The sequence below is a fragment of the Pelmatolapia mariae genome, unplaced genomic scaffold (assembly GCF_036321145.2).
Source record: "Pelmatolapia mariae isolate MD_Pm_ZW unplaced genomic scaffold, Pm_UMD_F_2 NODE_ptg000099l+_length_35263_cov_1, whole genome shotgun sequence".
Classification (NCBI taxonomy): Eukaryota; Metazoa; Chordata; class Actinopteri; order Cichliformes; family Cichlidae; genus Pelmatolapia; species Pelmatolapia mariae.
Genome location: NW_027051813.1, coordinates 12,712 through 35,263, shown reverse-complemented (window position 1 = coordinate 35,263; position 22,552 = coordinate 12,712). Strand labels below are relative to the sequence as shown.

Sequence of the window (22,552 nt, the reverse complement as noted above, 5' to 3'; positions counted from 1 at the left end):
AAGCTTTTCTTGGATGCTGACGAGGGACTCCAACCTCATGTTTCACCTCTCTGAGCTTCTGATGTCTGTTGGAACACTCGTGTTTTCTTCCTGGGCTCATCTGGACAAAAACACCTTTCTGTGTTTGGCTCCAGCCTCATTGTGACTGACAGGAAGTGTGTTATCCATGAGCTTCTTTGTTTCCTGCTGTGTTTCCTGTCTGTGGACAAACACGAGTGTTTCAGCTGAGGACTTGGTTTCTTCCACCTGTCCATACAGGACATCACGCTGTCTTTTCTCTTTAAATGCAGCTCCAGGTCCTTCCACGTGCTGTATTTGTGCAGTTTGTAGTGTGTCCTGGGAAACGTAGCACACATGGTGTTCTTCTGCTGTTTCCTCCTTTCACTGAGTGTGAAACACTGACGCTGTGCTGTTGTTCACAGAGCTGATTCTAGCTGCAGCTGGACTCTGTCATCTAACTGAATGTGTTGGTGCTGATCACGGGGCTCTGAGGGGGGAGCAGCAGGAGGACTCTGGATGCTGACGTCAGTGTATCTGTGGAAGCTCACACAGCGTCTCTGTCATTCAATATTGTGCTATATATTGTATCTATGCAAAGATGAACAGACTGTGTGTTCACTGGTCTCTGTGCTGCTGACTGCTTTGCTGCAGCTCTGATGTCATCATCACTCCCTCCTCCACCCTCAGCAGTCCCAGCATGCTGCTGTGGTGCACCCCACCCTCACTCTACACCTGAGCCATAGACCACACCCTCCACCTCAATATACACCACAGTTTTCTCTGCTATGGAAATGAGATCAGGAGGAAAATCATTATTATTATTATTTAATAAATGCTCACATTAATGTGGGCTTATTTGTTTCATATTAGAAACATTAGTTGAGTGTTTTTAGTATAAAATGGTGAAAGTCCCTCTTTTTGCTCCTCCCCTCACCTGTGGAGGGACGGTGCTGTTACCGTGGTGACAGCTGTGATGTCACAAAGCGAGCGAACTTGGTGTTCGCTCGCTTTGTGGCAGAGTATCACTTCCTGTTCCTGCTCAAACACAGTGGTGTTTCTGAGTAGCTTTTCTGCTTAGCAATTTAATTTAAATCTTTTGATACATCCCTTTTCATAGTATAATCTTAACGTGCTTCATCTGAATCACCCTTTCTGTGTGCTCACTACCTAATTTATAGCCAAAGTATTCACTCACTGTCTCTTTACTGTTTCGCTAGCTTAGCTTAGCTCGTAGCCGACTCGTTAGCACCATGGCTACTTCACCTGTCCCTCCTGCACTTTCCTGCTCATTGTGTCAGATGTTTAGTTACTCCTCGGCCTCCTTTAGCAGTACTGATACCTGTAATAAATGTAGCATATTTGCAGCTCTGGAGGCCAGGATTACTGAATTGGAGACTCGGCTTCGCACCCTTCATTCACCCGTAGCTAGCCAGGCCCCTGTAGCTGGTGCAGCCGAAGATAGCGTAGGCCCCGCTAGCTGTTCCCCGGGAGACCCCAAGCAGCTGGGGAACGAGGGCGGCTGGGTGACGGCGAGGAGGAAGCATAGTCTTAAACAGAAGCCCCAGGTACACCACCAACCTGTTCATGTGTCTAACCGTTTTTCCCCACTCGGCGACACACCCGCCGGGGGTCAAACTCTGGTAATTGGTGATTCCTGTTCTCAGACATGTGAAGCTAGAGACATCGGCAACCATAGTCAATTGTCTTCCAGGGGCCAGAGCAGCGACATTGAAGGAAATTTAAAACTGCTGGCTAAGGGTAAACGTAAATACAGTAAGATCATAATTCACGTCGGCAGTAATGACACCCGGTTACGCCAATCGGAGGTCACTAAAATCAATATTGAATCGGTGGTGTAACTTTTGCCAAAACAATGTCGGACTCTGTAGTTTTCTCTGGTCCCCTCCCCAATCAGACCAGGGAGTGACATGTTTAGCCGCATGTTCTCCTTAAATTGCTGGCTGTCTGAGTGGTGTCCCAGAAACGATGTGGGCTTCATAGATAATTGGCAAACCTTCTGGAGGAAACCTGGTCTTGTTAGGAGAGACGGCATCCATCCCACTTTGGATGCAGCAGCTCTCATTTCTAGAAATATGGACCAATTTATTAAACCCCCCAAAATATGACTATCCCAGAGTTGGGACCAGGAAGCAGAGTTGCAGTCTTACACCGCCTCTCTGCAGCTACTCTCCTCCTGCTACCCCCCCAAAAACCCATCTCCATTGAGACTGTGTCAGCTCCCAAAAGACAAAAAACAAACCAAAAACCAGCAATAAACAACTTAAACATAAAAAATCACAAAGAAAGAACAATACAGTATCCACATCTGAACCAAAGAGTAAAACAGTGAAATGTGGATTATTAAATATTAGGTCTCTCTCCTCCAAGTCTCTGTTAGTACATGACTTAATAATTGATCAACAAATCGATTTACTCTGCCTTACAGAAACCTGGTTGCAGCAGGATGAGTATGTTAGTTTAAATGAATCAACACCCCCGAGTCATTCTAACTACCAGAAACCTCGAAGCACAGGCCGAGGGGGCGGTGTGGCAGGAATTTTTCACACCAGCCTATTAATTAACGAAAGACCAAGACAGACTTTTAATTCATTTGAAAGCCTGATGCTTAGCCTCGTCCACCCCAGCTGTAAAACTCAGAAACCAGTCTTACTTGTTATCATCTATCGTCCACCTGGGCCTTACACAGAGTTTTCTCTCTGATTTCTCAGACTTTTTATCTGATTTAGTGCTCAGCTCAGATAAAATAATTATTGTGGGTGATTTTAACATCCATGTAGATGCTAAAAATGACAGCCTCAACATCGCATTTAATCTGTTTATTAGACTCAATTGGCTTCTCTCAAAATGTAAAAGAACCCACCCACCACTTTAATCACACTCTAGATCTTGTTTTAACATATGGCATAGAAACTGAACATTTAACAGTGTTTCCTGAAAACCCTCTGCTGTCTGATCATTTCCTGATAACATTTACATTTACAATAATTGATTACACAGCAGTGGAGAGTAGACTTTATCAAAGTAGATGTCTTTCTGAAAGTGCTGTAACTAAGTTTAAGAATATAATCCACCCACTGTTATCATCTTCAATGCCCTGTACCAACATAGAGCAGAGCAGCTATATGAACGCTACTCCAACAGAGGTCGATTATCTTGTTAATAATTTTACCTCCTCACTACGTACGACTCTGGATACTGTAGCTCCTGTGAAAACTAAGGCCTCAAATCCAAAGTCCCTGACTCCGTGGTATAATTCTCAAACACGTAGCCTAAAGCAGATAACTCGTAAGCTGGAGAGGAAATGGCGTGTCACAAATTTAGAGGATCATCATTTAGCCTGGAGAAATAGTTTGCTGCTTTATAAGAAAGCCCTCCGCAAAGCCAGAACATCTTACTATTCGTCACTGATTGAAGAAAATAAGAACAACCCCAGGTTTCTCTTCAGCACTGTAGCCAGGCTGACAAAAAGTCAGAGCTCTACTGAGCCAACCATCCCTTTAACGTTAACTAGTAATGACTTCATGAACTTCTTCACAAATAAAATTTTTATCATTAGAGAAAAAATTACCAATAATCATCCCACAGATGTAATATTATCTACAGCTACTTTTAATACCATCAATGTTAAGTTAGACTCTTTTTCTCCAATTGATCTTTCTGAGTTAACTTCAATAATTAATTCCTCCAAACCATCAACGTGTCTTTTAGACCCCATTCCTACAAACTGCTCAAAGAAGTCCTGCCATTAATTAATTCTTCAATCTTAAATATGATCAACCTATCTCTAATAATCGGGCTATGTACCACAGGCCTTCAAGGTGGCTGTAGTTAAACCTTTACTTAAAAAGCCATCCTAGACCCAGCTGTCTTAGCTAATTATAGGCCAATCTCCAACCTTCCTTCATATCAAAAATCCTTGAAAGAGTAGTTGTCAAACAGCTAACAGATCATCTGCGGAGGAATGGCTTATTTGAAGAGTTTCAGTCAGGTTTCAGAGCTCATCACAGCACAGAAACAGCTTTAGTGAAGGTTACAAATGATCTTCTTATGGCCTCTGACAGTGGACTCATCTCTGTGCTTGTCCTGCTAGACCTCAGTGCTGCATTCGATACTGTCGACCATAATATCCTATTAGAGCGATTAGAGCACGCTGTAGGTATTACAGGTACTGTGCTGCAGTGGTTTGTATCATATCTATCTAATAGACTCCAATTTGTTCAAGTAAATGGAGAGTCCTCTTCAGACACTAAGGTCAATTATGGTGTTCCACAGGGTTCAGTGCTAGGACCAATTCTGTTTACATTATACATGCTTCCCTTAGACAACATCATTAGAAGACATAGCATAAACTTTCACTGCTATGCAGATGACACGCAGCTCTATCTATCCATGAAGCCAGGTAACACACACCAATTAGTTAAACTGCAGGAATGCCTTAAAGACATAAAGACCTGGATGGCCGCTAACTTTCTGCTTCTTAATTCAAATAAAACTGAGGTTATTTTACTCGGCCCTGAAAATCTTAGAAATATGGTATCTGTCATGGTCCTGGGCCACGTTGGCCCAGTATTCTTAGTTTTCATGTATTTTGTTCCTTATTTAGCCATGCTTCCTGAGTTGCTCTGTTACGTTGTTTCCTTATGTTTTTCCCCTTGTGACTCCTACACCCTTTGTGCCCTCTGTGTATCTGTGAGCCCTCATCTCTCCTTGTGTTTTATTCCATGTTTTATCCAGCCCGTTATGTCTGTGCTCTCCCGTGCTCTCTCTCCTCCTGTCTGAACCTCTGTGCACTTCCTGTTTTACTTTGACAGTCTCCCGTCAGTGTTGCGTTCACTCCTGTTGTGTCTTGTTATGATTATCAGTGTCACCTGTGTTTCCCCGTGTGCTCCCACTTCCCTCGTTAACCCTCTGTGTATTTATGTCTGCCTCTCCCTCAGTTCTGTGTCGCGTTCTCCCTCATAGCTGTGTGATTCTCCCTGTGGCTCCTTGTGCTTTAGTTTTCCCAGTTTAGTTTTGTATTGTTTTTCGTGCTAGCCTGCAATAAAGCAGTGTTTTGAGTTCACTTTTGTCTCGGTGAGTTTTGCGTTTGGGTCCTTCTCCTGCCTACACACAGCCGCATTGTGACAGTATCTAAGCAGATTCTTACTCTGGATGGCATTACCTTGGCCTCCAGTAATGCTGTGAGGAACCTTGGAGTCATTTTTGACCAGGACATGTCCTTCAATGCACATATTAAACAAATATGTAAGACTGCTTTCTTCCATTTGCGCAACATCTCTAAAATTAGAAATATCCTGTCTCAGAGTGATGCTGAAAAACTAGTTCATGCATTTATTACTTCCAGGCTGGACTACTGTAATTCTTTATTATCAGGATGTCCTAAAAACTCACTGAAAAGCCTTCAGCTAATCCAAAATGCTGCAGCAAGAGTCCTGACAGGGACTAGAAAGAGAGAGCATATTTCTCCTGTTTTGGCTTCCCTTCATTGGCTTCCTGTTAAATCCAGAATTGAATTCAAAATCCTGCTCCTCACATACAAGGTCTTAAATAATCAGGCCCCATCTTATCTTAATGACCTTGTAGTACCATATCACCCTATTAGAGCACTTTGCTCTCGCTCTGCAGGCCTACTTGTTGTTCCTAGAGTATTTAAAAGTAGAATGGGAGGCAGAGCCTTCAGTTTTCAGGCCCCTCTTCTGTGGAACCAGCTTCCAGTTTGGATTCGGGAGACAGACACTATCTCTACTTTCAAGATTAGGCTTAAAACTTTCCTTTTTGCTAAAGCATATAGTTAGGGCTGGACCAGGTGACCCTGAATCCTCCTTAGTTATGCTGCAATAGACGTAGGTTGCCGGGGATTCCCATGATGCATTGAGTTTTTTCCTTTCTCACTCAGTATGTGTTAATAGACCTCTCTGCATCGAATCAATTCTGTTATTAATCTCTGTCTCTCTTCCACAGCATGTCTTTATCCTGTTTTCCTTCTCTCACCCCAACCGGTCGCAGTAGATGGCCCCGCCCCTCCCTGAGCCTGGTTCTGCCGGAGGTTTTCTTCCTGTTAAAAGGGAGTTTTTCCTTCCCACTGTCGCCAAAGTGCTTGCTCATAGGGGGTCATATGATTGTTGGGTTTTTCTCTGTATTTATTATTGTGCTATCTACTGTACAATATAAAGCGCCTTGAGGCGACTTTTGTTGTGATTTTGGCGCTATATAAATAAAATTGAATTGAATTGAATTGTTTCAGTCCTGCCTGGTTATCACTGCAGGAATCTTTACTTTCACATTTATTACAGGTAATAACTCTGATTTTTCTGTGTATTATGAACTAAATGTATCCTGATACACACAGAGATGGATGAGCAGAGGTCACATGATGAAAGAACAACATGGAGTCTTTGATTTATTTAGATATTTATTGATGAATGCAAACAAACCCTGACACTGAACCATCGTCCAGCTTTCACAGAACAAACCTGATCACATGACCTGCTGACCCAAACAGTGAAAAGCTCCATGGCAACAACAACAAACAGCCTCACATATGTTAACAGAGGCTGTTAGAAGCACAGAGTCTTTACAGTCTTTCTCCTGTTTGTACACAGATCTCTGCACATCTTCATCACAGTTACTCACAGACGTGCAGAGTGTGTGGATATCAAAGCTAAGTTTCCACCATGTTTGTAGTCTGTACTGGGACTCATGGAGCATCTCTCTATGACAGGGGTGCTCAATCCCAGTCCTCGAGAGCTACTATCCTGCAGCTTTTAGATGTATCCCTACTCCCAACACAGCTGAATCAAATGGTTTGATTACCTCTTTAGCATGCCATCAAGTTTGGCAAAGGCCTGATAACAGGCCATTCATTTGATTCAGGTGTGTCGGAACAAGGATGCGTCTAAAAGCTGCAGGACGGTAGCTCTCGAGGACTGGGATTGGGGCACCCCTGCTCTATGAGCACTCAGTGCTTTAAACAGTGAGTCCCAGTTTAACCAGCAGCCTTCACACCACACATCACACAGACATGGAAACTTAAGAAAGAGAAATCAAACATTTGGATTCATTTTAATGAGCTCAGACTTGTTGAAAATGCAGAGGAGCTGGTTGTGAACTGAGCTTCAGAGAAACACAACATACTGATATTCACTGTGAAGCTTTGAGTGGAAAAAAACAGAAAACAACATGTGGATCCTGGAATAATGGGAGCTTCCATCTTTAAAGGACTGAAGAGGAAGACGTTTACAAGGAATCATTTAGAAGAGTTTCAAACATCAACTGATTGAATCCATGAATGTGAAAACGTGTTTGTGAGTGAAAGAGACAGACATGTACAGACTGAACTATCTGTTGAACAGTCAGAGTGTTTCTCTAACAGGAGACACTCTTTACACTCAGCACAGGGACACTGAGGAACCAGACCAGAACATAAACCCAGGATAAAGAGTTTGAGTGGAATGTGGTGTTGAAGGTGTGGAGGTGGATCAGAGAGTCAGAGGAGACTCTGTAGAAGGACAGAGTGCCAGCAGGACAGTCCACATACACTGCTACTCTGTTAGAGACAGAGGAGGAGGAGGAGGAGGAGGAGGAGGAGATGGGTGTTTGTCTGTAATTGTGCCTGACATAACGAGGACCATCATCAGAGCAGTACAGACTCCAGGACTGATCATTGTATCCAAACACACAGTCATCACCGTATCCTTTCCTTCTGATGCTTCTGTAACTCACTGATATATAAACGTCTCCTCTCCACTCGACCTCCCAGTAACAGCGACCAGTCAGACCATTTCTACACAGCAGCTGACGACGAACATCAAATCTGTCTGGATGATCAGGATATGACTGAACCTCCTCCACACGTGTCACCTTCCTGTTGTTGTCAGACAGTTGGAGCTTTGTGTTCACTGTGTTTGTGTCGATTGTGAGTTGACAGGAATCTGATGGAGAGAACAAACACAATCCAGCTGCAGTTATTGATCCATCAGCTGTTCATTGATTGACACTTTGATGATGACTCCTGACATGATGAAGATGGTTGAATGTGTGCTGCTTTGTTTTCATGAATCCCATTAAAAACACACTTACACTTCCTCAGACCTGGTCTCAACCATCGGACTCCAGCAGGCTCCACCCTGAAAGGAGGAGGGGTCAGAGCAGTCAGCATGCACACATGGACATTACATGGCTCTCATACACATGAACATTCACAGTGTTCATCAAAGTGAAAGCCCGGGGGAATGAATTGTCTGTGGTGTCTGTTTTTTTGTTAACAACACTCTGTATCGTCTGCCTGAAGGAAGAAATGTGAACAGTTTATCTCCATGATGTGAAAGGTCTGTAGAGATGTGTTTGTCCCTCATTCTGGACCTTTACAGGTCCTGGATGGAGGAAAGACAGCACAGATGAGCCTCTCTAAAGACCTTATTGTCTGGCCCCGTCATGCTTCATGACTGAGGCCAACCAGACAGTGATTAATGGAAACAGGACAGACTGGATGATGCCATTTCTCCAGACTGCACAGGGTTATATCTTTGGATTAGTTCTGACACATTCATCAACACCATATCTCCACTCATTGGAGAAAATATCAGAGGAGAAAAAAATCTGATTTTTACTGGAAAAACCACAAACATGTTTAACCAATCATTTTGTACATTTAAAAAAATAATGCACAAGGTTTGCAAACAACAACTCTGCAACTATTTCCCTAAAAATGCAGCCGAGGCTTCAGGCGGTGTTTATATAACCATTACTACAGAACAATCAAGTGTTCTGCATCAAATAAGAAGCCACACAAATGATTTGTGCCACTGCAAAAAAATGTTTGTGTCACTATTAGACAGAGGAGAACAGCACAGGGATAAATCTGCAGGCCTGACAGCAGGAGGTGGGTAACTCCTGTTTTCCATGTGGAGACAGCATTTACACTGCAATCTGCCTTTGGTGGCTTTAAGGCAGCAACTGTGACGTTCACTAGTAGAACTGAAAACAAAACAACCACTACACTAAACACTAACTGCAGCCTCCAAACACGCTAAACATCACAAATCTCTCAGGTATCAAAACTCTCTCTCGACATTACATGGCTCTCATACACACTGTTACACACTGATAAAGGAACAGTCCAACATTTTCACAAATACACTTCAATCCATCCGTGGATCAAACTGCTGATGATTGGACTGATCCTAGATCAGTTCATCACTGTATTGAATGAAATATGACTGATTCAAACTGACCTTCATTATCTTTATATTCCTCTCCTGTTTAGCTGAAAGGACACCTCCCTGCCTTTGCTGCCAGCTGCTTTTCTCCCCTTGAAACATGTTTACCATGGCTGACACTTTATCAGGTACACAGTGGCCACTGTCTCAGGTACAGTACACCTGTGACCTAATAAAGTGGCGGTCACTTGTTTATGAGCCATCTCCCTTCAGCTTTTTTAGCCGACCTGTTTACCTCCACCTTTGTATCAGCAGCAGCGAGCCACAGACCAAGTCCTGCAGGAGCAACAATCTCACCACAACTTCTCCTGAAATGACCTCGTCTGGTTTCATTGAGTTATTTTATTTCCACACAGAACAGACTGGATGTTATCGGCACACAGAACATGAACGTGTGCATTAAAACATGTTAGTGGATTATCCACCAATGAATGAGGAGATATTGGATGTGTTAACAGAGGACAGATTAGGCCTGGGCCTGTAATACTGTTAGCAAACACAGAATATTAACCAGGAACAGCTCTTTCATTTCCATCATTTAAGTTGGCTAATACAAACCACACCTCATCTCCTCCACTGAGCTTTCCTTATCTCTGACTCTAACTGACTGCTGGGTCCATGGTGTTCCTCCCCCTGCTGAGAAGGTGCAAACAGCTGAAGCCACTGTAAGTAATAACAGGTTTATTACCTGTCAGGACCTTTGTGGTTATTAGTTAATTGCATGGCCTGTTAACTAGCCCCAGAGTATTCATCTCCTGGTTTATCATATGGCCTCTTTACATTTTCTCTAATCATCCCTGCTTCTAGAGTCTTGCCCCATCTGCAGGCGGTCCAAGAGAAACTGCCTCTGCCATTTTCTTCTTCTTAATCTTTGATTTTTCTCTTCACTTTCTCCATTGGTCGTTTTAGACGCACTTTCCAGAAAACAGCAACATTTTTTGTGTCCCACTTTTCAAACTGTGCATCTTACTTCAGCTTAATGTGTTTACTGATTTGTTTTTACACAGGTCATGCAAAAACAAGAGTCTGACATTCAAAAATCCTACCAGAGGCTCGACAAAGCTGAACTGAAAGACAGCACGGGCACTAATAATAGCAGCACAGGATTTAAGCACACGGTCCATAGAGGCCGGGGTCTACCACAGGCTGTGCAAAGATGTCCTTTTACTCCTGGTGTACTTACACTGATTATCCATCCAGACTAAATCTATAGTCTCCATCTGACTCAGACCCCGTGGACAGTAATTCAACTGAATACATTTTAATGTCACTATCTAAATGTAGTCTGCAGACATTATACAAAGCAGACATTATAACATCAAAAGGATTGGTCCCAGCAGAGGACCCTGTGGAACTACATGGATAATGTAAATGTGTGAGAATATTAACAATGTGTTCGCTGTGATCAACAGTTTTCAATGCTGCAGTGAGATGTACCAGGACAAGCTTAGTGGTAAGTCCCCTGAAAAAGTTTCACTTGTACCGTTTCTGTGTAAATGACTGGTTTGTTTGAACAAGTTCATCAGCTCAACCATAAATACTCAAAAACAATTTCTCTGTGATTCAGTGGGATTTTGCATTTTGTAATATTAGCATGTCAAACTCTACATTCTCTACACAGATGAGAAATGAAGTGTATTTAATAACAAAAGTTATCTCCCAGAGACAAAGTTAGTGTCTCATTCAGGTATGTATCTGCGTAGCCTCATACACATGCAGTGCTCATATTTGCTGTTTTGTGGGTCACTCAGACCACTTGCTGACAGGGGGCAGCAATTTCATTTAAAGTCACATTCACTGATACAGGCTGCTGGAGCTCCAACCAGGAGGGTATACATGTGATCCAGGGAAAAAAAAACAAACTCTGATTAGTATTTTTGTGCTGAAACTTGAACATATACATTCTCTAAGATAACTATTAGGGGGTAGTAAAGTAGTAAAATACAGGACCTTTGGGTTAGATATAAGGTGATTTGACAAATCATGTCTGTTATAAATGAGTAAGCCATTTACCGATGTGACTCAGGTTTTAAATCATCATCAGAAAAGACTGAATACTAACCTGAGAATTCCCAGTGTACACTTTGGACTCTCCACTGCAGAAAATAGAAGCTTCAGTCCTGAATCCTGCAGGTTGTTGTTACCCAGGTCCAGCTCTCTCAGACTAGAGGACTGGGAGCTCAGGACTGAGGACAGAGCTTCACAGCTTCTGTCTGACAGGTTACAGCCACTCAGTCTGAAAAAATGATGACAAGAAGACATGAAACACTTGTGTTAAAGTATATTCATGGTGCCATGAGGAGCTACTATATTTACAATATTTCAACACTGTTTCAGGAAATGCTGGAATCCTTATTGCTTTATGTGACAAAAGAGTGGCAGTTTACTGTGACTTATTATGTGAATATTTTCCAAATGAAATTGATTAAATGACGTTAATTGATTAAAAAAATTGATATCGCTTGATCTGACCTCAGCGTTTCCAGTTTGCAGTATTGACTCTTCATCCCAGCAGACAGAAGCTTCACTCCTGAATCCTGCAGGTTGTTGTTACCCAGGTCCAGCTCTCTCAGACAAGAGGACTGGGAGCTCAGGACTGAGGACAGAGCTTCACAGCTTCTGACTGACAGGTTACAGTCACTCAGTCTGAAATCAAGTGAGAAGGGAGACAAGATCAACAAAACAAATCACAGCTTTCTCCATAAGTTGATTCTGTTCATCTGGACGTAGCATTTTATGGGAGAAACGTTTCGTCACTCATCCAAGTGACTTCTTCTGTCTCAGCTGACTGCAGGTTTCCCCAAATCTTATAAACAGTACATTTGCATAATGACTGAAACCAGCCCACTGAAGGAACAATGGGCTTGGAGGTTATGCAAATTCTCATGACCATTAAAATGACCATAAATCACAGCTTTATTGCCTTTTTGTTGTTTTTAAGCAGAAATCAGTGAGGTGCTGGTAGATTCTGTTCTTTTTGGTTTATTACCCAATAACACACACATACACTAACATTTGTGACTTTTGAAATAGGAGCATTTATAATGCAAAGCAAAACCGATCACAGATTGTAGGGGCCTGAACACTACAATGCAGTGACTTTTAAGATGACCTGTTCTTCCAATTTCCAAAAACAGATTTCTCCAACCTTACAGTTAAAAATAATTCTTTATCTCATACTCAATCTTGGTGCACCCCCCGTTTATTAAAATGAAGTGGTACTAAAGTTGCTGTTAGTGATGTGTGATACCACTGATTTCCTTTCTTATCCAATACAAAGTAAAATTCCTTCAGAATCAATACAAGACATAATAAGAAAATATGTTTTGTATGACATAAAAAGCCTGAAATTTAAAATATTCAATTAATAATCAAAAACAGATGTGACTGAAAATAATAAAGCTGAGAAACATTTTATGGCCATTTGATCCTTATATAACCATTGAAAGAGCTTGGTCCGTATAGCTGGCAATAAGTCGGACTCGTTTCTGGTGGGTGATGGCCTCCCAGGGCTGCCCTTTCTCACTGATTCTGTTCATAATTTTTATGGACAGAATTTCTAGGTGCAGCCAAGTGGCAGAGGGCTTTCCCTTGGGAGGTCTCGAAAGGAGCCAGCTGAGGTGCTTCGGGCATCTGACAAGTATGCATCCTGGGCGAGGTTTTCCGGGCATGTCCCACCAAGAGGAGGCCCCGGGGCAGACCCAGGACACAGTGGAGAGATTATATCTCTCGGCTGGCCTGGGAACGCCTTGGTAATCCCCCGGATAAGCTGGAAGAGGTGGCTAGGGAGAGGGGGGGCTGGGCTTCTCTGCTTGGGCTGCTGCCCCCGCGACCCGGCCCCGGATAAGCTGAAGAAAATGGATGGATGGATGGATGGATGGATGGATGGATGGATTCATTCAAGTTACAATATTGTGGTCAAAAGTTTTTCTTTTACACTATACAACTATGTAGGCTCACGCCCAGCAGCCATATTACAACTAACGCTATGATCAAATATTTACTTACAGAGTTTTGTTGGAGGCTTTGACTACTGGCAGCAGCCTCAGAAGAGCCTCCTCTGAAGCAGAGTATTTCTTCAGGTCAAACACATCCAGATCTTTTTGTGATGACAGTAAGATGAAGACCAGAGCTGACCACTGAGCAGGAGACAGTTTATCTGTGGAGAGACTTCCTGATCTCAGGGACTGTTGGATGTCCTCCACTAGAGAACGATCATTCAGTTCATTCAGACAGTGGAACAGATTGATGCTTTTCTCTGCAGACAGATTCTCACAGAGCTTCTTCTTGATGAACTGAACTGTTCTCTGTTTGGTCTGTGAGCTACTTCCTGTCTGTGTCAGCAGACCTCGTAGGAGAGTCTGATTGGTCTGCAGTGAAAGACCCAGGAGGAAGCGGAGGAACAAGTCCAGGTGTCCATTTGGACTCTGCAAGGCCTTGTTCACAGCACTCTGGTGGAGAAACTGTAGGTTTGGTTTGTTAAATAATTTAGATTTCTTGGAGGTTGTTTATTGTTCTTCCAGCAGATTGAGTCCAGAGTTGATGAAGGTCAGATGGACATGAAGAGCAGCCAGAAACTCCTGAACACTCAGATGGATGAAGCAGAACACCGTGTCCTGGTACAGTCCTCTCTCCTCTTTAAAGATCTGTGTGAACACTCCTGAGTACACTGAGGCTGCTCTGATATCGATGCCACACTCTGTCAGGTCTGATTCATAGAAGATCAGGTTTCCTTTCTGCAGCTGATCAAAAGCCAGTTTTCCCAGAGACTCAATCATCTTCCTGCTCTCTGGACTCCAGTGTGGATCTGTCTCAGCTCCTCCATCATACTTGACCTTCTTCACTTTGGCCTGAACCACCAGGAAGTGGATGTACATCTCAGTCAGGGTCTTGGGCAGCTGTCCTCCCTCTCTGGTTTCCAGCACATCCTCCAGAACTGTAGCAGTGATCCAGCAGAAGACTGGGATGTGGCACATGATGTGGAGGCTTCGTGATGTCTTGATGTGGGAGATGATCCTGCTGGCCTGCTCCTCATCTCTGAATCTCTTCCTGAAGTACTCCTCCTTCTGTGGGTCAGTGAACCCTCTGACCTCTGTCACCATGCCAGCACAGTCAGGAGGGATCTGATTGGCTGCTGCAGGTCGTGTGGTTATCCAGAGGCGAGCAGAGGGAAGCAGTTTCCCCCTGATGAGGTTTATCAGCAGCACATCCACTGAGGTGGACTTTCTCGGGTCAGTTAGGATTGTAGTTTTGTGGAAGTCCAGAGGAAGTCGACACTCATCCAGACCATCAAAGATGAACACAACCTGGAAGTCTTCAAAGCTGCAGATTCCTGCTTCTTTGGTTTCAGTAAAGAAGTGATGAACAAGTTCCACCAAGCTGAACTTTTCCTCTTTCAGCACATTCAGCTCTCTGAAAGTGAATGGAAATATGAACTGGATGTCCTGGTTGGCTTTGTCTTCAGCCCAGTCCAGGCTGTATTTCTGTGTTAAGACTGTTTTCCCAATGCCAGCCACTCCCTTTGTCAGCACTGTTCTGATTGGTTCATCTCTTCCAGGTGAGGCTTTAAAGATGTCTTCTTGTCTGATGGTTGTTTCTGGTCTGTCTGGTTTCCTGGATGCTGTTTCAATCTGTCTGACCTCATGTTCATCATTGACCTCTGCAGTCCCTCCCTCTGTGATGTAGAGCTCTGTGTAGATCTGATTCAGAAGGGTTGGGTTTCCTGCTTTAGCGATGCCCTCAAACACACACTGGAACTTCTTCTTCAGAGTAGATTTAAGGTTATGATGACAAACTGCAGCATGAAGTTCTGAATGGGAAGAAAAATAAACACTCAATTCCAAAAAGAACTAATCTTTAAAACATTCATGCTCCAACTCATAAGACATCAGTAAATGTCTCATTTTTCCAACAGCTTAAATCTTTAGATAAATCCTCTTACTGCTCTGCAGACGGTCAGCCAGCTCCTCCTGCTTCATTCTCCTCAGGAAGTCCACTGTGATCTTCACAAATGCCTCTCTGCTGTAGCTTCTCTGATTCTCTAAGCATTCTGGGTAATCTGGACTCAGAACCTTCTGGATCTTCTTCAGCTCATTCTTCACAAAAGTGATGATGTTGTCCTCCAGCAGCTGGAACAGAATATTTATGAATGAGCCAATCAGACTGAAATCATGGAGCCAAACATCAGATCCATGTTGGACACACTGACAATCCACTGGTCTACAAAGAGCAGCATGGAGATGACTGTGAACAGAATAGATGTAACAGTAGTTGTTGTACATGTACAGACCATAAATATGGAGTCCAGCTGTGTTTGATGCTGCTGGGCAGACTGACCACTGGGAACCTCTGAGCTCTGCTGGTCCACTCTGTGGAGGAACCATGAAGAATTAGGTCAAGCACAGGATAAAGATTGTTAGGGTTCAATGTTGAGAGAGGAATCCATAAATAACCACAGATCTGGTCCAGTGTGCAATTAGACGACATTTTAATGAATTACACATGTGTGAGTTCAACAACCCAATCAGTATTGAACTGTCTTTACCATATTCAGACAACGGTTTTATAGGGTTAAGATAGTACAGCCCCCTTTTCTGTTGCTAGGCAGATTTAAACAAAGCATACGTCACTCCAAAACCACAATGACTCTTAACATAGTCTAAAACAGAACATCTTCTTCGGGTCAACGCCAGGTGCTTCCTGTCAGCCCGCCTTCGCTGTCGCTTCTCTTCTGGGACATCTGGTGCACTTCCTCTAAGTACGTCGGCACAATTCTGCACTTGCAGCAAAAATACATCTTCACTTCTGCCCTACCAAAATAGATCTACTATGGTGTGTATGTGTGTGTGCGTGCACGTGCGGGGGCGCGTGCATGCTGTGTACTGCGTACGTGTCATGACCTCTCACTATTTGTGTCTGTATGTGTGTCTCGCCCTTAAATGCTCTCACATCTCACCCGTTACACTTCTGACCTTTCACCAGAACAGAGGCTCATCCTTACATATAATAACCTAACTGGAAATATATATGTAATCTACTGAATAAATGTTTTAATCAAAAGCCTCTACTAAAAGCTTAAATCAAAGATAAATGCATAATAAACACCCTACTCTTTGGCTTGCGCTCACTCTGCTTTCGGTTTCACTTCTGCAAAACCTGCAACTTCAAAAGCCTATAACTTCCTGTCTCATTTCGGTTTATAGATTCAACTCAACAGTTTAAAGTGGTTCTTACTGGACCTGTAATAAAGACTAATATGATACCAATATATTTGAACATTTGAATGCAATATCAATACCTCTTGTATCAATACCTCTTGTATACATATGCTTGCTATATGTTTATGATGCAACAGTAATGACAGTAATACCAATAATAACAAAATAATAAATCAAAATAACAAAACATACTACTTCCTTCTCCACAAGATCCAGTTGTTTCTGCTCAAATATATTCATCTGACTCAAGTTTGACAAGTTTTAAACTCTCAGATTCTGAAAATATCAGTAATTTTCAGTCTGTTTTCATGGACATCCTTTCAGTGGTGATGTCAGGGATGATTTTAAAGAAGCTCAGAAGAAACTTTGAGACTTCATTAAACTGAACCATCAGCAGATCACTGCTCCAAAACCAGAACATGATCCGAGGTCTCTCCACCACCAGAACACCAGCTTTACTAACGTGGTAGATCAGTGTAGTACAGATCAATAACTGATGAGTCATTTTATCAAAATCACTGAGTGCTTCACATCTGACCCTCTGATGTTTCTGTGGACATTTTGCATATTTAATGAATGTCCTACAGTTTTACATTCATTCTATGAATACAGTGGAAATGTTGTGTTATAGTCTCCATGTTTTTTCCAGCATCATAAATTCTTAAGTTCAGAAAATTAGATTCTTTTTTCACAGCTGAAAAACAACAACATTTATTCTCTACTGAAATCTGCATCGTCCACTCCAAAGGTCACAATCTGAAGGTAACATCTGGTTTTGTTCCCTGTGATTAAATCTGAGCATCAGTATGGTGGGATTTATCCACTACATCCACACCACTGTGGTTCAGTGTTGTCCTGATGGAGTAACAGCAGCCAGTATGATCCAGGCTTTAGCTGCTGGGTCTCTGTGTGACCTCTCAGACTGTTTAACAGATCAGACACAAAGAGAATCAGAGCAGCTCTTTAAAGACAAACATGAACCCACTCAGGTCACACTTTCCCCACAGATATGAGCATCACTGTCCTCAAACAGCAAATGACCAAGTCTAACATTTGGATCTTTTCTCTTTCATTGTTTTCTTTTTAATGAATCTTTGTAACAATCTGAGGATGTTTCAGGTCAGATTTATCCAGGAAACACAAACATGTAAAGGAGTCATCACAGCTCTCTGACCTCGTTGGTCCAGGTTCACCACTGAAGTCTGGAGGTTCATCTTTGGACCGGTCACTCCTCACAGACGGACAGCTGGACCCTGCAGACTGTGACCTCTGACCTCTGCAGACACAAACATGATTGAAGCAGCTGTGATCACACAGACTGCAGATAATGCAGCTGTTTCCTGTCAGTAACATCCTCTTAGATTAGAGTTCAGCTTTTTACAGCAAAACTGGACAAAACTGATTTTGTTACAAATTCATTTCCATTTCCTCTCAGCTCACAAACACAGTCAGAAAATCAACCAGAATCAACACTGATTATAATGTCAGTGCACAATTATTTATGTTACTCAGTGAGTTCAGCTCTCTGACCTCGTTGTTCCAGGTTCATCACTGAAGTTTGGATTATAACCTTTGGACCGGTCACTGGTCACAGACGGACAGCTGGACCCTGCAGACTCTGCTCTGTCCTCCTCTTCCTCCATCATCATCTTCAGTCAGTCTGAGAGGTAAACCACAAACACTCAGTCAGTTCAAACTAACAGGAGTAACTGAGTTACAGTCGCTGACCTCTGACCTGTTGTGTATCCTAAAAACCAGGTCACATGATCCACATCGGGTGAAATAGTGTCACTGTGTTTTCAGGTTCTTTGGGAAGAATTTGTCAAACTGAAGTGTTTTTTTTTTTTTATACAACGCTTTGTAGGTTTCTGTGGTTTATGTTCTGTTATTTCTGATAAATTGTGTAAACATTTTTTTATTAACAAACATCTTAACAAATTTATTATTTGCTTTATTAACATCCTTTTTCTTTAAACATGCCCAGTCCTGTTCCATTGTTATAACCCATTCAAAACGTCATCGAGGAGAATTTCTTTGTTACTGCCATCACAAACTATAAATTCTGTCAGGCGGTCAGTGATGTCATTCATTGATCAAAGTCTGCTGAGAGTGTTTGCAAAGTGATCAGGTGAGCAGGGCAAAAACTCCACAATGTAGCTGCCATGAAGCCAGTAACAACGTTTACATTGTTTAACTACAGAGCGTCCATGCAGTGCATTATTTCAGTAAAAGATTTATATGATGCATCCAACACGAAGCTCAACTTTTACCTGTGAGCACTGATTCCACTGACAGGAGCTCATCGTTTTCATTTTCATCATACGTTTACTGTCTCGCTGTGAGAAATGGATCTTTTTATACAATCTGGGAACTTTATAAAGTCCAGTCCATAAAGTTCATGTCAAACAGGAAGTTTTAATGTTGTTTTGTAGATGCTGGTGTTGCATGTTGACTGATTCAACAAGTCAAAGTTTTTTGTCTTTGATCACTGAAAACTTTCATATATCTCTATGTTCTTTGTTATAATTGGTCAGGGTGACATCGATGCTCAGAGTCCCTCCTCTGCATCTCTCTGAATGACAATCCTGACGTCTTGCTGCAGGAGTTCATGGTGAGTGTTTTATGAGTAGATTGGGGCTTTGCAACATTTAACACACAAACACTGCACTTTTTCTCCACAAACCCTGTTACGAAAGTGGAAAAAACATCCATATTGACACCTCTGCCACAAACTGAAAAACATTGTTTCCCTTTTTTTAGGCATCACATCATTGTGAAAACACTTCAAAACTGTGATTTTAGTGAAAGAAGGAAAATTCCACCATCTTCCCACATTGTGCTGATTCTTGTCTGATGAGGACACGACTGGGATACAGCCTGGAGTACAAGTCCAGCATAATCATGAACATCATCCAGGAACATAAAAACAACTTCCAGAAAAATGAGGAGAAATAAATCTTTATATCAGCTTTTGTTTGAAAAACAAATTATCCCAACTGAGTCTGACTCCGATCATTCAGTAATCAGTGCTAGGTGTTATAGATAACACACAAAGTCTGTCAGTGTTGTGTGAGTTTATCTCTAACCTGTTCAGCCCTCAGGAGTTTTCTGAGCTTTCTCTCTGCAATTACAAAATCTTTGTATACAATTGTGGTATCAAAATAAAGCTAACACTTGTGAGATTTCACCAGAGGTGTAAATATCACTGCAGGTGTTACAATGTCAAAATTATTGAAACTGGAACACAGAAAAAGTAAGTAGATTTTATCCTCACCTAATTTATTTATTTAGCAAATATGCCTTTTAAAAATATGATCTAGTTTACATTTTATTCCAGAAATTCAGCAACTAATATATAAACATTATCTGTGCACAAATTTATTTTTCTAAAGTGAAACTGTGAAAAATTACAGTACTGTTAATTCATAAATATCCAGGTGTTGTACAAAAAGTCCCATTTTGGCACACATTGGACACCATATGTGCGTTGAATTTTTTTTAGGTATTAAAGAGCAGAAATTATTTAATCTCATTAACAGGCTTCTCATTAAAATGCTGGTTTTTGAATATTTTTGAAGAATTAACCACACACTCACAGGCAACAGGCCCTGTCTCCTGTGCGCATGGAGTCTTTACCCCTCTTAGGGGCTGCAACTTTGGTTTCTTTTGGCCAATTTGCATGATTGACACCTCTTTTTATGTGTTTGAGCCAATAAAATCGTAGTAATAATATCATGTTCACGTCACTTCAACCAATCAGAAGTTGCAAAGCCAAACCACATGTGGGCCAAAATTTACAACATGTGGTTTCTGTCTGGTCACATGTCTGTAGTTGGGTCTAAAATGGCGGTTTTTGACAGAAATGGCTCTGATGCGGCTTTTAAACATCATTAGACGTGTTGCTGCGCACTGTCGGTCCAGTCTGTGAGCATAGAACAAGCGCTCACAAAACAGCAGTTCGGGGATGACGTCTCACACATGGGTCCTCTGTCAGAATACAGGAAAATCCGGACATTTGTATCAATCTCGAAAATCCCCCCGCACACCCCGGATAGGACGTGAAAAGTGGGCATGTCCGGGGAAAAGAGGACGGTTGGTCACCCTAGTCAAACTAAGCTAAAATCTGATATGAACCATTTCTACAACATCAAAACACAGCTAAAACAAGCCATGACAGAAATGCACAGCAGCGCAAATGCACTAGAACAGAAATTGACTTACCATCCCGATTTCCTACGTTATCTTTGCTGGGAGCTGATAGCCTCATGATGATCAGCAGTTACTAAGGCTAACTAGATCCCAAAGCGCAAGTGCATCTTTTCAGATGAACTGCTAAAGAAATTTCCCTTGTACTGACCATAACTGGACTGGCCATCGGGCATACCGGGCATTTGTTCGTTTTTACGGGCTGATGGTTTTGTTGCTGTTGTTGTTGTTATAACAGTATGAACAGCAAAAGGTGGTGGATTGGCCATATGCTGGCCGATGTGTAAAATAACGAATTAACACCAGGATCCTTTTCTATGTAGCTGACAGGTGGTAACCATGCAGGGGCGGGTCTAGCAAAGTTTTTGCCAGGGGGGCAGATAGGGCATTAACAGGGAGAGGGGGGCACAAAGAAATACTTTTCTTTCTTATTCTCATTTAAAATGTCTAGCTTTTCATAAATAATTATATGAATCATGCATATACCAACAAGACAGTGTTTATGGCTTTATGGCTTTTCCTATAATACCTGGTGGGCCGGTCTCTAGTCAAAATGCCCTGGTCAATTTTTTGTCCCAGTCCAGCCCTCATACGACCCAGTACTGGTAATTTTTCTTATGCCGATGAGGCATTATTTCTGTACCATTATTTAATTCCAGAGGTTTTTAAGTTATTTTTTTTGCACCCATTGACTTGTAAAAGCCTATATGACATATTTTATTTCAAAAATTATTAACCGCACAGAGAAGGCATTGTTTAAATATGTTAAATATGTTTCTTTATGCAAGTTCTTCATGACTAAGCTAAGTGTCCTCTTTTCTGGAAATCAAAATATGGTCACCCTTTTTTTGACCCCATGTTATAACCGATTAAACAAGATCACCTCCCTTTTGCCCCTATTTTTTGGGGTGTGGGTGTTTAAGAAATGATTTTAGTGAGATTTTCATCCAGACAATAAAAAGTTGTTTCAGTGATTCAGAGACAAAATAGGGACTCCACGACAACTACCTCAGAAATAAACCTCTTCTTTGTTTCTCTGTTTGATACAATGAAATTAATAAAAATGCTACATCTGGAACATGGAGGCAAATGTAATCAAATCTAAACCAGTGAACCTGAAAACCAGGTAACCACAAAGACCAAGCTGATTGCTTACAGAGTTCATACTCTAACTGCTAGCTGCTATGCTAGCTAAGCTACCTTATGTTAAAGGTCAGACTAAAGAAATAAGCTGATGCTGCTGAGAGTGACGTCACAGTCTAGCAGCATTTAGTTATTCAGCATTATATTTAATCCTTATTATCTGCTCCTGTCACCTCTGTTTACCTCAGACAACAAGAACATTTAGCCAACAGTTTATTAGCTTTGGTGAAATTATGAACAGGCATCAGTGCGGTCACCTCCTTTAGTGCTGGAGCAGCAGGAACACCTTTTAATCTGAAATCTCCTTTTCTCTTTAAAACACAGTGACAGCAGGCTGAGTGAAAGACAAAAACCTTATTTAAAAGCCAAATATTTACCGGCTTTACTTCCTGATCCAGGATTCAAAGATGATCAGCAGAGTTATTCCATTACTGTGAACTATGGAGCAGCAGATTTGTGGTGGAGACGATCATCTGACACTGACATCAGGGAAGTGAAACTCTGAGCAGGAAAGGAGGCGTTTGTGGGGAAACTGGGATGAAGCAAAAGCAGAAATGGAGTCTGGACTTTAGAAACATGTAGGAATGTTTGTTGGAGGCTTTCTGTCCTGTTACTGAGTGCAGCATTAAAATGATGTTTCTATTGTAGTTTCTATTGTAGTGACACTTTAACCTGGTTCCACTGCCGATCACAGAAACACTCAGTGTGTTAGTGGAAGTTGTTTTTAGCTGAGCCGTGTCATTAATC

At 42.0% G+C, this 22,552-nt stretch overlaps 1 long non-coding RNA gene and 1 pseudogene across 1 annotated transcript; both read right to left on the bottom strand.

Annotated features, from left to right (window-relative positions):
• Positions 1–6,917: 6,917 nt before the first annotated feature.
• LOC134622619 (NLR family CARD domain-containing protein 3-like) lies at positions 6,918–16,233 on the bottom strand (annotated as a pseudogene).
• Positions 16,234–17,191: 958 nt separating this feature from the next.
• On the bottom strand, positions 17,192–22,284 carry LOC134622620 (uncharacterized). Its single transcript, XR_010093031.1, has 3 exons — positions 22,183–22,284; positions 17,987–18,116; positions 17,192–17,732 (listed from the first exon to the last, which is right to left on the bottom strand). It is a non-coding gene; the product is annotated as an uncharacterized LOC134622620 (long non-coding RNA).
• Between the last annotated feature and the right edge of the window lie 268 nt (positions 22,285–22,552).